General features: G+C 42.9%; 1 protein-coding gene across 1 annotated transcript in view; it reads right to left on the bottom strand.

Moving 5' to 3' along the window:
• The window catches only part of PRSS12 (serine protease 12), a 474,415-nt gene that overhangs the window by 97,373 nt on the left and 359,644 nt on the right, over positions 1 to 17,398 (bottom strand). The window lies entirely within an intron of this gene.

The following is a 17,398-nucleotide window of genomic DNA, read 5'->3' as shown; positions in this document are numbered from 1 at the left end:
AGGCAGGGGCCAAGACAAACCAGCTGAGGCTTCCCCCTCCCGTCCCCTGGGCCCGCATCGTCAATGGTATTTACCCAAATGCAGTGAAGTCCAGAGCTACAAAAGAAAGGAAGGGGAAGTCTCCAATGCTCCTATCTTTCTGTTTGCTCTGCCCAAAAAAAAAAACAACTTGGCAGAGCTGATGGACAATAAGGATCTGTGGGAACTTCCTCTTTCCTACGCGGCTCCTGTCCTGAAGCCCAATCGCTGGACCTGATTTGCTAAGGGGAAATATTACGACAAGAACTAACACGTAGAAGTAAACTTACTTACTGTTTTCACTTTACTGAATGTACCGTTTTCACAAACTTTTGCCACAAAATTAGGTCTAGTTTTAGACTTATATGGATATGTCCATTTGCAAATATGCAGATCAGATGAACTGTCCATTGCGCTTGAAAATACACATGTAAGGCTACAACCCATAGCATTAGGCTCAGGATTTGTGCGTCCCAACGCATACACTACATAGCCTTCTGAATGTCTGGAAATAGGATATCAACCAAACCTGAACACAACCACACACAACAGAAAGCAATCACAATCAAAAGAAGGTAAATCCATCCTACATCTAGCGCTCAGCCCTATTCCCCTTTTGCTGCATGTCATATTAGAGCCAGAGTCCCTGTCTGATCCACCAAGATACAGACAATCGCACTCAAGAGAGAGAAGACATATGTTATGGTAAACTTTGTAGTTGGCCTCTACATTGAACTATTTTAACTCTACTCACCTCGGAGAAGCAGCCACCAATAGGGTGCATGCATTGGTGAAAGGTACACCGTATGGGGGCGGGTACTAAAGATGGCAGGTTTACAGGAGGCATGTGAAGGATAAAAGTTATCCTCTCTAAAAAGCACCCTCTGGAGCTGCTTGTCCTGCCAGTACCAGAAATAAACCTCTTTCAGGCCAAGAAGGATGTACATATGAACACATGACCTACGCTCTACAAATACCACTATGTCCATCAAAATCAGCGCAATAGAAGGGAAGTCATACAAACACATGCAAAACTCAACACCCGGCCCCCCTCCCTGAAGCAACTAGGACAGGCAATCAACACAAAAACCACTTAATGTCAAGCACTTTACTTTCAGCACACGGGCCCTGTGTGTGCACCACTGCACGAATTAACAACAGTGGTCAACCCCATGTAGCAGGGCCACAACCAGGACCGGCACAATTACTCACCCCCCCAACTAAGCCATATGTGTCAAAGCAATGTCTGTCCTACCCACACACCAGAGGTATATGCCACAGGACATGTACACTGCTACCTAAATATCTCATAAACACCCAGGTCTGTATATGCACCTTACAATGTCATTCCATGTTTAACACTACACTGGGATATCCCAGCATACTTTCACAATTAGTCTGTCACTATCGGATGTATGTCGTTACAACGCACACTTTTACAACGCATGCACTTACAACGCATTTTTTACCACGCAAAATCCATTACAACGCACTACACTTACAACGCATGACACTACAACGCATTTTTAAGAACTACCTTTACAACGCATACCATTACAACGCATAATATTAAATTGCATTTAAGGTAAGTATTAGATAGTATAGGGGTAAAAATTACTTTTCTCACTCCAGGGGGTGCAACAGTAGGGTAAGTGTTGGATAGTATAGGGGTAAAAATTACTATTCTAACTCCAGGGGGTGCAACAGTAGGGTAAGTGTTGGATAGTATAGGGGTAAAAATTACTATTCTAACTCCAGGAGGTGCAACAGTGGGGTAAGTGTTGGATAGTATAGGGGTAAAAATTACTATTCTAACTCTAGGGGGTGCAACAGTAGGGTAAGTGTTGGATAGTATAGGGGTAAAAATTACTATTCTAACTCCAGGGGGTGCAACAGTAGGGTAAGTGTTGGATAGTATAGGGGTAAAAATTACTATTCTAACTCCAGGGGGTGCAACAGTAGGGTAAGTGTTGGATAGTATAGGGGTAGAAATTACTATTCTAACTCCAGGGGGTGCAACAGTAGGGTAAGTGTTGGATAGTATAGGGGTAAAAATTACTATTCTAACTCCAGGGGGTGCAACAGTAGGGTAAGTGTTGGATAGTATAGGGGTAAAAATTGCTATTCTAACTCCAGGGGGTGCAACAGTAGAGTAAGTGTTGGATAGTATAGGGGTAAAAATTGCTATTCTAACTCCAGGGGGTGCAACAGTAGGGTAAGTGTTGGATAGTATAGGGGTAAAAATTGCTATTCTAACTCCAGGGGGTGCAACAGTAGGGTAAGTGTTGGATAGTATAGGGGTAAAAATTACTATTCTAACTCCAGGAGGTGCAACAGTAGGGTAAGTGTTGGATAGTATAGGGGTAAAAATTACTATTCTAACTCCAGGGGGTGCAACAGTAGGGTAAGTGTTGGATAGTATAGGGGTAAAAATTACTATTCTAACTCCAGGGGGTGCAACAGTAGGGTAAGTGTTGGATAGTATAGGGGTAAAAATTACTATTCTAACTCCAGGGGGTGCAACAGTAGGGTAAGTGTTGGATAGTATAGGGGTAGAAATTACTATTCTAACTCCAGGGGGTGCAACAGTAGGGTAAGTGTTGGATAGTATAGGGGTAAAAATTACTATTCTAACTCCAGGGGATGCAACAGTAGGGTAAGTGTTGGATAGTATAGGGGTAAAAATTACTATTCTAACTCCAGGGGGTGCAACAGTAGGGTAAGTGTTGGATAGTATAGGGGTAAAAATTACTACTCTAACTCCAGGGGGTGCAACAGTAGGGTAAGTGTTGGATAGTATAGGGGTAAAAATTACTATTCTAACTCCAGGGAGTGCAACAGTAGGGTAAGTGTTGGATAGTGTAGTGTAATATTATGCGTTGTAATGGTAGGCGTTGTATTGGAATGCGTTGTAAAGGTAGTTTTTAAAAATGCGTTGTAGTGTCATGCGTTGTAAGTGTAGTGCGTTGTAATGGATTTTGCGTTGTAAAAAATGCGTTGTAAGTGTAGTGCGTTGTAAAAGTTGCGTTGTAAAGGTTGTTCCCCGTCACTATCACCAGTGTCGGCCCTGTATTGCCAATCTTTCCGCCTCTTGCCAGCATTGTCAAGAGACTAAATTCACGGATATACATGTAGGTTTAGAGTTGCAAGATATTTATAAATGCCTTCAACTTTGACTTTTTTGAGTCAGTTTGGCCCTGTCGAATTTTCAGCTTTACTACGGGTTAAATTAGGTATGATAATACACAGTGTTGTAGACTCAATAACCCCTGTGGTCATGTATGTGGATTATTTTATGGGACCAAAACTATATATTGTAATGAGATTTACTGGACAATAATTACATCTCAAGCACATCAAATATAGGGTTCTTTCGGATATGATCCAAGTATAGCATAATATATTGAACTATTGATACCAAAACAGCACGGGGAACAGCCTCGCTGGACATTTCCATCTCTTAAAGTCTTTTTTTTACACTAAACACAATGAATTGTGAGCAGGCTACAAACTGTAAATCGAATATCAGATTTTTGGGCAGAATGGATTTATATTCTTCAATGATTTAGCAAAAAGAAGGTTTCTGATTCCTAAAGATCAATTTTTTTGATATTTTCAACCCCAAGGAATACTTTAACTAAACCAAACGATTTCAACGGTTGACCAACTTGAATCCTTGCATATGTTGTATCTGAGTTAGCAATCATAGAACATAATCATTAGGGATTTGCTAAGAAGGCCATCTGTGTAGTCAAAATGCTTGGGGTTGCCAGTTACTGAAGTAACTCTATAAGGTTGATGCCTCAGGCATCTAAAATTGTCAAAGATAAACTACTGTACAAATATATTATTTGACTTGTACATGACACCTCTAAAGATTGCCTAATGGTGTAATGAATGCGTGTTAGGGAAAGGGTCCCCTAGATGCAGCGGAAGAGATGTAAACTAGTACACGTTTGCTATTAAGGTATTAAGAAAAAATATTTGGTGCCCTTGCATAAGGTTGGGAGGACCAGGGGATAATAAAGTTCACTCTAGTTACATTAAGCGGAATGACGGAAGAATTGCTACACATGGGATTTTTTTTTCCACCACAGTGGGGAGGAGGAGCCTAACCCTCAATTTTCACGGATGGAATGCCGAAATGATGCACACTTCCTTTGAGAAAACTAAGACGGGACCCCATCCCTCGTAGAGAAGATTCTGTAGAATATAAATTAGCATTGCTGTAACTAAATTATGGAATTTAGTGGGGATGACCTTGTGTATCCAGCTAGATCCCCATAGTCTGAGTTGATCGTTGAGCAATATAGCAAGTACAAAAGTATTAATATAGTTGATGAAATTAAAAGCATACTGCTAATATGTGAGCGACATGGAGTGAAGCATTTCCTTTATTTTCTGTTTGTTTTTGTCTTTTATACTTTTTGTGTTGTGTTTTATTTGCAGCAGTGAAAAACAAAGTAAACATCAATTGTTTTTGTATACGATGTGTCTGAGATAAAGAATGTAATGAAGGATGCATAACAGCATTCATGAATACAAGAAGTAGTACAACAGGAGTTGTGTTGTTCCCTGCCATTTTTAATTTCTGTATGATACCTTTGCAGTTCCTAAAGCTGTGTGACTTACGTCAAAGCTAGGTTGGAGTAAATGTGAGCTTCTTTAGCCTATGGTAGTCCTTGAGTAAATGTGAGTATAACTGTTGTGAATGTTTGTGGAGTACTTTTGTGGGTGTGTTGGATTTGTATGGCTCTTCCCTTGCCTCTCCTTGATTTTTCTCTTACTCCTCTCATGTTGGAGGCATTAGTCTTCAGTTCTGCATCAATCACTTAGCCAAATCTCACATTTTCACATTAGGCTAGAATTACGTTTTCTCGTGTAAATAGTTCTGCATGTGAGGAGTAATATTCTGCAGACAGGTTTGTGCTGCAGGTCCTGATTTAGATTTCCGCAAACGAGTTACTCTGTCACAAGGGTGATGGATATCTACCAAAATATAAATCTCATAATATCCCATGGGATTTATATTTCAGCGGACGGGATATCCATCACTGTTGTGACAAGAGTAACTTGTCTGCTTAAATTTAAATCGGGCCCTAAGTTTCCAATTGGAACTTTGTGATTTGCCATTATACCTAATACGGAGTAGTTCTACTCATACTACTGTAGTACTATTCCACACGATTGAAAAAAGACTTTGTGAATTGGGACCCCAGGTTTCTTGAGAGAAGCTTATTTTCAAGTAGGGCAATGATCTGACAGTTTTATAACCTGTCCAGCTTGCATCATGTTATTGGCTCTTGCATTTGACTTGGCCCTGTAATGGAGGAATGGTAATTTAAAAACTGGTATAGGTCACTGCTATATTATGATTTTGTCATTAATAAAAACACTGGAGTGTTAGGAATCTGAGGTAGATGGAAGTTTACACAAATCTCTCTAGGCTACCACGACCCTTCATCTTTACTTAAGGGATTGGTAACTGAGTCAGGTTTCTTAGCAATGCCTACATTGTAATGATATTTGATTGCAACTCAATTAAAACACACTTTGAAACATTGGAAATTTAATAAAAATAGTTTTCAAAATGATTTTACATTTTAAGAACTATTGCAGGACAACTGAAATAATGCCTCTCTCTGTGGAGTCTAGCTTGTAATAAATTCTGGAATACACCTAATAGGTGAAAGGTGACAGTAAGTATGTACCTTTATTGTCTTTCTTTGGGATACCTTATGACTTTTATAATATTGGATGTTAAAAATTGTGAGGAAGGCTCATGACTGGTGCTGGGGAATGGTTTTCAAGTTTACAATGTGATATTTCTGTCAGAATCTTAAATTTTCCACAAGAGACAACCGAGCATCTAGCTCATATAAAAAAGTAAATTACAGGCTATGTGGCATATTTTAAAACAAATAATTTTGCAATTAATGTATGATTCATTGTTTCAAGCTGCACCATCACATCTAAAAGGGTGCATTATTAATCAAGGTTTTGTATGAAATGTTGATGTGTGGACTCTAGGGCAAAGTAAGTTGAAGAGTAATTAGGTACCAGACAAAACATAAATGATATCTTAAATGATGGATCTGGTATGAAATTACCTCAACCCAACATGATTCTGATTCAATAAGGTCCTAGGGTAACAAAGATAAATATTTTAAAGGATTGGATTTATTAAGAAAATGTCCCCTGTTCACTAAAAAGTTTTTTTTTTTTTTTTTGCTTAATGAGAAAGTGAGATACTGGTTTCTACCTCCTTTATATAGCGGAAGTGTCATTTTGAAGTATTCAGATTTTGTGATTGTGGCTGTAATGCATTTAAGAAATCCTATACAGTGAGTTTTGAAAGGAAAGCCATATTTGCCAGCCAACTGCAGGGTATGTGGATTGTCTTTTTAAGTCTGCAATTGTGGTAGTTGAAGACTTGATTATCATTGTTTACAACTTTTTCATAAAACTGATTTAATGTTCTCATTGTTTATTAGATAACCAATGTGTTGTATTGATTTATATACTGGCTATAATATATGGTGGTATCAGCATTGTTCTGATTTGATTTAACTGTAAACTAGCTTAATAAAAAATATATTTTAAAATGCAATAAGATTGGAATTAGGTGTGATAGGTGCTTATGATGTAGTTGTTGGTGCAATTATTCACTGGGTTATTTGACTAAAGCAAGCAACTCCAGATTCCTCAAGAAAGAGAGAGAGTAAAACTGGAACTGATCATCCTACCTTGGAATTACTCTAACTTTAATCAAAATGTTGCTCTAAGATGCATACGCTGTACTTATCAAAACTTTCTGGATTGGTACAATCTTATACCATGTATCACTAAGGGGAGTGAGAAGCAAGACATCTAGGACAACCACACCCTCCCAATTAATATAAATCCTATCAAGATGAGAGATTTCCTCTGTTTTTCATCCCAAGAAAGGTATGGGCTTTGAACAGTGGGACCCTGGAATCTATTAGATTATATAAAAGGATCCTCACCCACAGGTACCACATGTGGCATGCTTCATCATTGGATCCTCACCCACTGCACCTAGTGTGAGGGGGTGGGCTCGCTGTAATTTGTAAGCGGAGCTTTTACTATGAAGGGATCTCTAATTAAAATTGCTTTTTTAAATCTCATCCCAAAGATGATTTTGATTTGATGAGGGTATGATCAGCTAAGCCTTCTTCAACATACTAATCACTACTTACAGTAGTGGAATCAGCTGAGTGAAAACAAATGTAGCTTCTTAATGTGTAAATTTGTCTTGAATCTCTTTAGCAGAGTTTCACCTTTGGAAGCCAATCTAGGCAAATGGAATGGTTTAAATTGAGTTGATCATATATGTTCATTGTGTTCACTGCAAGTTCAAGATGTAAAGTATTTACTTTACATTAGTCCATTTCTTAAACAGTGTTCTAAGTGGTATTTAAAAACATATTTTCTCCAATATTGTTGCGGTTTATAATTTCACTGCCAAGAATCTCGGACTTTTAAAGATCATTTTGTACAACTATTTTACATTTTTCCGGTAATTTAAATGAAGTGTTTTTATTTATTTCAACTACGTTTGGTTTTAATTGCCTCTATTTGTGATTTTTATTATTCAATTGTAAAGATATGTTTTACCAATGGGAACATTTTAAATAATGATAATAAGAAAATCTAAAATAACATTAAAACAGTAAAGTCGTTAGTACACAAAATATAAAATGAATTATTTTCACATTGAATAAATATATTTAAATGTAAGCTAAGGTGAACATTTGATCATAGCTTATACAAGAACAAATGCAGATATTATTTATATAAAAAGCATCCATTATTTATTTTTTTTTATTTTTTTTATAAAACCTTTATTTCTTCAAGAATCTGGACACAGCTATTCAGCCGACAACCCGGAGGTTCGGCAGCTTCGGTAGGAGAGGACAAAGAAGCGTCCACAGTGCATTGAAGGAGCAGTGAAAAGGTTCCATTTTTAAATAATTACAAACACACAACAAACCCCAGCAAGGCAACAACACTGAATACCCACGGTGTTAGCCCCTCAGGGGGGAGCCGGACCCCAATCGTCTAACAGTTACAGTACTGTGAAAAGAGGAAAACGGGGGGGACGCAGAGGCCCAAGAAGTCAATTAACCATCACATCTGCATACTAAGCTGGAAAGAAGATCAAGAAGAAAGCTGTTCCTCGGGGGGATCCAGATCAGGGGGAAGACATATTCCCCCCCTGTATTGATTCCACCTACCCCAGATGGCATGCCACTTCCGAGGGCGGCCTCTAGCGCAATAGACTGTCTTCTCCCTGAGCATGCTCCAGTCCATATTTTCTTTCCACGCGGTTAACGTGGGGGGCCCCGCGGAACCCCACAAGCGCGCGATGTCCCTCTTAGCAACCATGTTACCCAGAGTCACCCACTGGGTTTGCGCCTCATCATGATCAGTGGGCCCCCAGACATTCAGGAGACAACACCGCGCTTCCGGCTGCATAGCAATGCCCGTCACCTCCCCCATCACCGCATGGACTCGCCTCCAGAATTCCGTGATGACACCACATTCCCAAATGATATGGAGGAAAGTACCCACCATACCACATCCCCTCCTGCATAGGCCTTCCTCAGAGAATCCCATTTGAACCAGTCGCGGCCCCGTCACATACACTCGATGCAATATCTTGAGCTGCACCAGCCTCAGACGCGACGGGATCGCAACCTCCTTAGGAGAGGAAACAGCAGACTGCCAGTCCTCATCATCCAACTCGAGTCCGTCCCTGGTCCACTGGTCCCGCATCCCCAGAAGCATATCAGCCCGAACATTTATCAGTTTCTTGTAGATGAGCGAGATCGTGCTCTCTGGCATATGGCCATCAAGGATCCGGTCCTCCAAAGGAGAGGACTCAGGCACCCTCTCACCCTCCACAAGGACTGACCGCAGGGCATGATGCACCTGAGCATATCTGAAAAACTCGGATGCCCCCAACTCATACTCTGTCTGCAACTCTTCAAAGGACTTCACCCTCCCCTTAATCAGCACATCTCCAACCCTGGAGATGCCGATCAAGTCCCATTTATCAAACCCTTTCGTATGCCAAAGCCTACCCAACCTTTCAGATTCAAACAACGGGGTAGCTAGGGTGAGCCTATCCTTCCAGCCCAGAGAGTCAGTCGCCATCTTCCATACACGCACCGCCACCCCAGTGGGCCCCGTGAGGGACGAGTCGAGGGACCGCGAATACAATGCCCTAAGATAGTTCCCACCACGCAGCAACCATCTGTCCATGGCATACCCAGGGCTGATAGCCGGGCCATAAAGACCATGGTTAATCGCGGACAACTGGGTGGCCCAGTAATAGCGTCGGATGTCTGGAAGAGCGATACCCCCGTCATACCATGGAAGCGTCAATTTAGCAATCGCTATCCGCGGCCGCCCATCCCACAACAACGTTCGTTGGAGGCTTTCGACCTCCCGAAAGTACCTGGCCGGCACCCAATCCAGAGTATTCTGCAATGCGTAGAGGAACCGAGGAAGGGACATCATTTTGAACAAGGCAGCGCGCCCGACAAGGGAGAGCGGCAACCTCCGCCAGCCCTCAACATCCCGCCGCAGGCGCGCCAGGGGGGGGAGCAGGTTTCTCTCATACCGCAAAGCGGGGTCCATGGAGATAAAGATCCCCAGATACGTGAAGCCCTGCTGAGCAATCTGGATCGAACAAGTTTGCGGGACCGGTGGAACCTCACCACTAAGGACGTATAAATACGATTTACTCCAGTTGATGACAAGACCCGAGTTCCTACCGAAAGATGTAAGAACGTCACAAACCACTATGAATGAATTCTTGGGCGAGGCAAGATACAACAGGATGTCGTCAGCATATAGCGAAATGCGATCCTCGTGTTCGGGCGACCAGCGAAGGCCACGTATGGACGGATGCCATCGTATCCACGCCGCCAGCGGTTCAAGGGCAAGGGCGAACAGCAGAGGCGACAGGGGGCAGCCCTGCCGAGTCCCCCTCCCAAGCCGGAACGGAGTCGATGCTCGGCCATTTACCACCACACTCGCAAGGGGTCCCTCATACAGCAACTTCACCCAACTCACAAAACCAGGGCCAAAGCCGAACTTGGCTAGCACAGCCCACAAATACTCCCATTCCACCGTATCAAAGGCCATCGTGGCATCAAGAGACGCCACAATAGCCGGTTCTCGCAGCGTGCCAGCCCTGGCGATCACACCATGAAGGCGCCGAAGGTTTAACGCGGTGTTGCGATGCGGAATAAAACCGGATTGATCCGGGTGAATCAAGTCTCCAAGTACCCTGACCAATCGGCCCGCCAGGATTTTAGCCAGAATCTTCGGCTCGGCGTTGAGGAGTGAGATGGGCCTATAGGAGGCACACTTATCTCGGGGTTTACCATCTTTGTGTATCACAACAATTGTCGCCAGCCTCTGGTCCAACGGGAGGGTCCCACTCCCCCGCGCCTCCACGAACATGGCGCGCAGGTGAGGGGCTACCCTATCCGGGAACAGTTTATACAGGTCAATCGGCAAGCCATTCGGGCCCGAGGCCTTGCCCGGGTTCAGCGCGCGAATAGCTCCCGCCACCTCATCGACCGTTATGTCTCCATCAAGATCATCTCTATCTACATCAGAGAGACAGGGCAGAGCGATATCCCTCAAGAGGTCACGCGAGTCCTCGGGCGGCCTATCCGACACTGAGGCATAAACCTTACAGAAATAGTCGGAGAAAGACTGTACAATCCCCTCAGGTTCCACAATCACCTCTCCCCCCTCTCCCGTCAACTCCGGCACTACTCTATTAACCCTTTCTTTTTTATCCAGCCAAGCTAGGAGCTTCCCGGCCTTGTCACCAACATCATACAGGCGGCCCTGCTGTTCCCTACTGAGGGTCTTAGCGGCATTTGTCACAAGGTCCTTATACTCGGCTTGCTTCAAGCTCAGCTCATGCAGTGAGGCCGCTGTTACCTCCTCCTCTAATGCTCCCTCCAAAGCCCCGATCTCCTCCTCCACTTGCATAACCTCGCCATCTCTCCGCCGCTTGGCCGCCACTACAAGTGAGAGGGCCTCCCCTCGCAGCACGATCTTAAATGCTTCCCACAACGACACAGCCGAGTCCACGGACCCATGATTGTCCTTGAAGAAATTATCCACTGTCTTCACCAATGCGCTGCGCATCTTAGAATCTCGAAAGTACCAGGGGTTAATAGGAGCCACCCTTCCCCCTCCCTCGCGGCTTATGTCCAGCCTGACCCACACTGGCGAATGGTCCGATATGCCACGCGCCATGTGCCTGACCTCAGACACCAGTGGGGCGTGCGCGCGCAGCCAGAGTGAGCAGGTAGTCAATCCTAGAGAGGCTACCATGCGCCCCGGAGTGGAAGGTGTATTGACGCTGTGTGGGGTGCCGGAGCCTCCAGCAATCTATCAGGCCGAGTGTGTCTAGTAAGTCTGGGAGCCACTTCTGAGCCCCCCCAGTGTCTCTGGGCGGGTACCTATCCAGCAGCCCAGAGCCGACAGCATTGAAATCCCCCCCCACCACTAGCATACCTCCCGGGAGATCCAGCAAGGCCCTACCCAGATCTGTAAACGTGGAGGCCTGCAGGGCTGGAGGGACATAAACCGAAACCAAAACCAAAGTTCTACCTTCCCACCTCCCCGCCACGCCACAAACCTCCCCCTATCGTCAACAATTGTGGAGTCCACCTCAAATGGTAGCGAGGCCCTGACTAGGATGCCCACACCCCTGGACCCGGAGGAAAATCCCGAATGAGCTATGAATTTATAACCCTTCCTATTGAGAGCATAACACGTATTACCTATGAGGTGTGTCTCCTGCAGCAGGGCAACATCTGGCATTCACCGTTTCAAGTGTTGCAAAACTATCCCGCGCTTAATGCGATCTCCCAAACCATTAACATTCCAGCTAATAACACTTAAACCTCTACCCCCCCATCCCCAAACACAAAGAGGCCCACCCCCCACCCGAAGAGCCACCATGGAACAATCCCGAGAATGATCATTACGCCTTGCAGAAACAAACCCCCCAACAACAAACCCAAAGTCCCAACCATCCCCCCCACCCTGCACCCCTGCTGCAGCTTACAAAGCCCCCCCAACTTGCAGTGTGCCTGTCGCCCTACCAAACCCAAATCTACAAAAAGTACCCTAAGGGAGGAAAGAGCTCCCCTCGTCCTCCCGCAACCCTCCGCATTTACTGCACTCTGTTCAAGTCATTAGATAAAGTCAAATCGAGTCAGACCAGCTCCGAAAACATCACCCTTGCCCATCCCGGCCACTGTCCCCATCCGCGGCAGTGTCCTCTCCCGTCCGTCGTCGGGGCAAAGCGTCCAGCCATTCATCGGCCATGGCGGGAGACTCAAAAAAGAATGTCCGGTCTTCGTACACCACACGTAGTCTGGCAGGGAAGAGCATGGCATACTTCAGATCCCTCTCCCGAAGGCGCCTCTTCACCCCCAGAAAGCCCTGTCTCTGCCTCTGCACCTGCTGGGTGAAATCAGGATAGAAATTCACCGACGCGTTCTGGAAGGGGACCGGGCCCGTTACCCTCGATGCTTGCAGGATAGCGTCCCGATCTCGAAAATGAAAGAGCCGGGCGACGATCGGCCTCGGCGGGGCTCCCACCCTGGGCTTCCCACCCGGCACTCTGTGGGCCCTTTCAACCGCGAAGAACTTCCCAAGACCCTTAGGCTGCAGGTGGTTAAGCACCAAATCCTCCACGAGCAGGTCAACCGAAGCCTCATCCGAGGACTCCGGGACCCCAATAACGCGCACGTTGTTGCGCCTGGCCCGGCTCTCAAAGTCCTCCAGCCGACGGGCGGCGAGATCACTCTCGGTCCTCAGCTTACGAACCTCGGTCTGCAGTTCTGAAACCTCATCGGCGAGGCCCGTGGTCTTGAGGTCCAGGGTTTTAACCCGTTCGTTGGTTTTACCCAAATCTGCACGGATCAGGTTGACGTCCACCAAGATGGTATCCACTTTTTGCGCCAGGGCATCAAATTGTCTCCCAATCGAGGTCTGCATCCCCTCGAGCGCCCCCATGACATCCTGCAGCGAAAGCTCTGGGGGCCAGGGGCGAGACCTCCTTCTGGGTATCCGGCGACTGGCTCGACCCACTCGGTGACCCCTTCTGCAGAGCATAGCGGTCCATATTATCAGCTTGAGAATAGGCTCCCCGCCTGGTTGACTTAGGCTTCAGCCGATCCACCTCTGCTTTGCCCGACATGGTTGGCACCAAGCAGTTCGGTTCCGATAAGACGGCCCTCTCTCAGCAAGAGGAATCAGGAGTGATCAGGTCTGCAGTGGGCCGCCAGAGTAGCATGTAGAGCGTCCAAAGGAAAATAAAGCCACCAAGGGCTCTCCAGGGGCAGGGCAGACAAAGGGAGAGAAAGTGAAAGTGAAAGGACGGGGACCTCCATCCGACAGTTCACACCTCGCCTGGCCGCTGTTGTTCAACTAGAGGTCGGGCATCCTGCCAACTCCAGCCCCTGGCATCTCTCGGAGATAGGCCGCAATCTTCCGCCATGCATAACTCCGGTTCCCGGTGGGCGATCCGACCTCGGGTAGCATCGATCGCCTCCCTGACAAGTCATCTACACGATGCCGTGCATGCAGACAGGATTAGAGACAGGATAGTCGACGGAGGGCGCGAGGGTCTCGGGAGCTCAGAGCTCACGCGGCCATCTTGGTCAAGCGCTAGGCTCCTCCTCCAAGCATCCATTATTTGACTAGGTTTTTATCTCCTAGCCATAGCGAATTTGCGAGTGTTAGGAATCTGAGGTAGATGGAAGTTTACACAAATCTCTCTAGGCTACCAAGACCCTTCATCTTTACTTAAGGGATTTGTAACTGAGTCAGGTTTCTTAGCAATGCCTACATTGTAATGATATTTGATTGCAACTCAATTAATACACACTTTGAAACATTGGAAATTTAATAAAAATAGTTTTCAAAATGATTATACATTTTAAGAACTATTGCAGGACAACTGAAATATTGCCTCTCTCTGTGGAGTCTAGCTTGTAATAAATTCTGGAATACACCTAATAGGTGAAAGGTGACAGTAAGTATGTACCTTTATTGTCTTTCTTTGGGATACCTTATGATTTTATAATATTGGATGTTAAAAATTGGGAGGAAGGCTCGTGACTGGTGCTGGGGAATGGTTTTCAAGTTTACAATGTGATATTTCTGTCAGAATCTTAAATTTTCCACAAGAGACAACCGAGCATCTAGCTCATATACAAAATTTAATTACAGGCTATGTGGCATATTTTAAAACAAATAATTTTGCAATTAATGTATGATTCATTGTTTCAAGCTGCACCATCACATCTAAAAGGGTGCATTATTAATCAAGGTTTTGTATGAAATGTTGATGTGTGGACTCTAGGGCAAAGTAAGTTGAAGAGTAATTAGGTACCAGACAAAACATAAATGATATCTTAAATGATGGATCTGGTATGAAATTACCTCAACCCAACATGATTCTGATTCAATAAGGTCCTAGGGTAACAAAGATAAATATTTTAAAGGATTGGATTTATTAAGAAAATGTCCCCTGTTCACTAAAAAGTTGTTTTTTGTTTTTGCTTAATGAGAAAGTGAGATACTGGTTTCTACCTCCTTTATATAGCCGAAGTGTCATTTTGAAGTATTCAGATTTTGTGATTGTGGCTGTAATGCATTTAAGAAATCCTATACAGTGAGTTTTGAAAGGAAAGCCATATTTGCCAGCCAGCTGTAGGGTATGTGGATTGTCTTTTTAAGTCTGCAATTGAGGTAGTTGAAGACTTGATTATCATTGTTTACTACTTTTTCATAAAACTGATTTAATGTTCTCATTGTTTATTAGATAACCAATGTGTTGTATTGATTTATATACTGGCTATAATATATGGTGGTATCAGCATTGTTCTGATTTGATTTAACTGTAAACTATCTTAATAAAAAATATATTTTGAAATGCAATAAGATTGGAATTAGGTGTGATAGGTGCTTATGATGTAGTTGTTGGTGCAATTATTCGCTGGGTTATTTGACTAAAGCAAGCAACTCCAGATTCCTCAAGAAAGAGAGAGAGTAAAACTGGAACTGATCATCCTACCTTGGAATTACTCTAACTTTAATCAAAATGTTGCTCTAAGATGCATAGGCTGTACTTATCAAAACTTTCTGGATTGGTACAATCTTATACCATGTATCACTAAGGGGAGTGAGAAGCAAGAAATCTAGGACAACCTCACCCTCCCAATTAATATAAATCCTATCAAGATGAGAGAGATTTCCTCTGTTTTTCATCCCAAGAAAGGTATGGGCTTTGAACAGTGGGACCCTGGAATCTATTAGATTATATAAAAGGATCCTCACCCACAGGTACCACCTGTGGCATGCTTCATCATTGGATCCTCACCCACTGCACCTAGTGTGAGGGGGTGGGCTCGCTGCAATTTGTAAGCGGAGCTTTTACTATGAAGGGATCTCTAATTAAAATTGCTTTTTTAAATCTTATCCCAAAGATGATTTTGATTTGATGAGGGTATGATCAGCTAAGCCTTCTTCAACATACTAATCACTACTTACAGTAGTGGAATCAGCTGAGTGAAAACAAATGTAGCTTCTTAATGTGTAAATTTGTCTTGAATCTCTTTAGCAGAGTTTCACCTTTGGAAGCCAATCTAGGCAAATGGAATGGTTTAAATTGAGTTGATCATATATGTTCATTGTGTTCACTGCAAGTTCAAGATGTAAAGCATTTACTTTACATTAGTCCATTTCTTAAACAGTGTTCTAAGTGGTATTTAAAAACATATTTTCTCCAATATTGTTGCGGTTTATAATTTCACTGCCAAGAATCTCGGACTTTTAAAGATCATTTTGTACAACTGTTTTACATTTTTCTGGTAATTTAAATGAAGTGTTTTTATTTATTTCAACTATGTTTGGTTTTAATTGCCTCTATTTGTGATTTTTATTATTCAATTGTAAAGATATGTTTTACCAATGGGAACATTTTAAATGATGATAATAAGAAAATCTAAAATAACATTAAAACAGTAAAGTCGTTAGTAACACAAAATATAAAATTAATTATTTTCACATTGAATAAATATATTTAAATGTAAGCTAAGGTAAACATTTGATCATAGCTTATACAAGAACAAATGCAGATATTATTTATATAAAAAGCATCCATTATTTGACTAGGTTTTTATCTCCTAGCCATAGCGAATTTGCGAGTGTTAGGAATCTGAGGTAGATGGAAGTTTACACAAATCTCTCTAGGCTACCAAGACCCTTCATCTTTACTTAAGGGATTTGTAACTGAGTCAGGTTTCTTAGCAATGCCTACATTGTAATGATATTTGATTGCAACTCAATTAATACACACTTTGAAACATTGGAAATTTAATAAAAATAGTTTTCAAAATGATTATACATTTTAAGAACTATTGCAGGACAACTGAAATATTGCCTCTCTCTGTGGAGTCTAGCTTGTAATAAATTCTGGAATACACCTAATAGGTGAAAGGTGACAGTAAGTATGTACCTTTATTGTCTTTCTTTGGGATACCTTATGATTTTATAATATTGGATGTTAAAAATTGGGAGGAAGGCTCATGACTGGTGCTGGGGAATGGTTTTCAAGTTTACAATGTGATATTTCTGTCAGAATCTTAAATTTTCCACAAGAGACAACCGAGCATCTAGCTCATATACAAAATTTAATTACAGGCTATGTGGCATATTTTAAAACAAATAATTTTGCAATTAATGTATGATTCATTGTTTCAAGCTGCACCATCACATCTAAAAGGGTGCATTATTAATCAAGGTTTTGTATGAAATGTTGATGTGTGGACTCTAGGGCAAAGTAAGTCGAAGAGTAATTAGGTACCAGACAAAACATAAATGATATCTTAAATGATGGATCTGGTATGAAATTACCTCAACCCAACATGATTCTGATTCAATAAGGTCCTAGGGTAACAAAGATAAATATTTTAAAGGATTGGATTTATTAAGAAAATGTCCCCTGTTCACTAAAAACTTGTTTTTTGTTTTTGCTTAATGAGAAAGTGAGATACTGGTTTCTACCTCCTTTATATAGCGGAAGTGTCATTTTGAAGTATTCAGATTTTGTGATTGTGGCTGTAATGCATTTAAGAAATCCTATACAGTGAGTTTTGAAAGGAAAGCCATATTTGCCAGCCAACTGCAGGGTATGTGGATTGTCTTTTTAAGTCTGCAATTGTGGTAGTTGAAGACTTGATTATCATTGTTTACAACTTTTTCATAAAACTGATTTAATGTTCTCATTGTTTATTAGATAACCAAT

This window comes from Triturus cristatus, chromosome 2_1, assembly GCF_964204655.1.
Source record: "Triturus cristatus chromosome 2_1, aTriCri1.1, whole genome shotgun sequence".
NCBI classification, from domain to species: domain Eukaryota; kingdom Metazoa; phylum Chordata; class Amphibia; order Caudata; family Salamandridae; genus Triturus; species Triturus cristatus.
The sequence above is the reverse complement of the archived record's forward strand: the minus strand, read 5'-3'. Positions and strand labels throughout refer to the sequence as shown.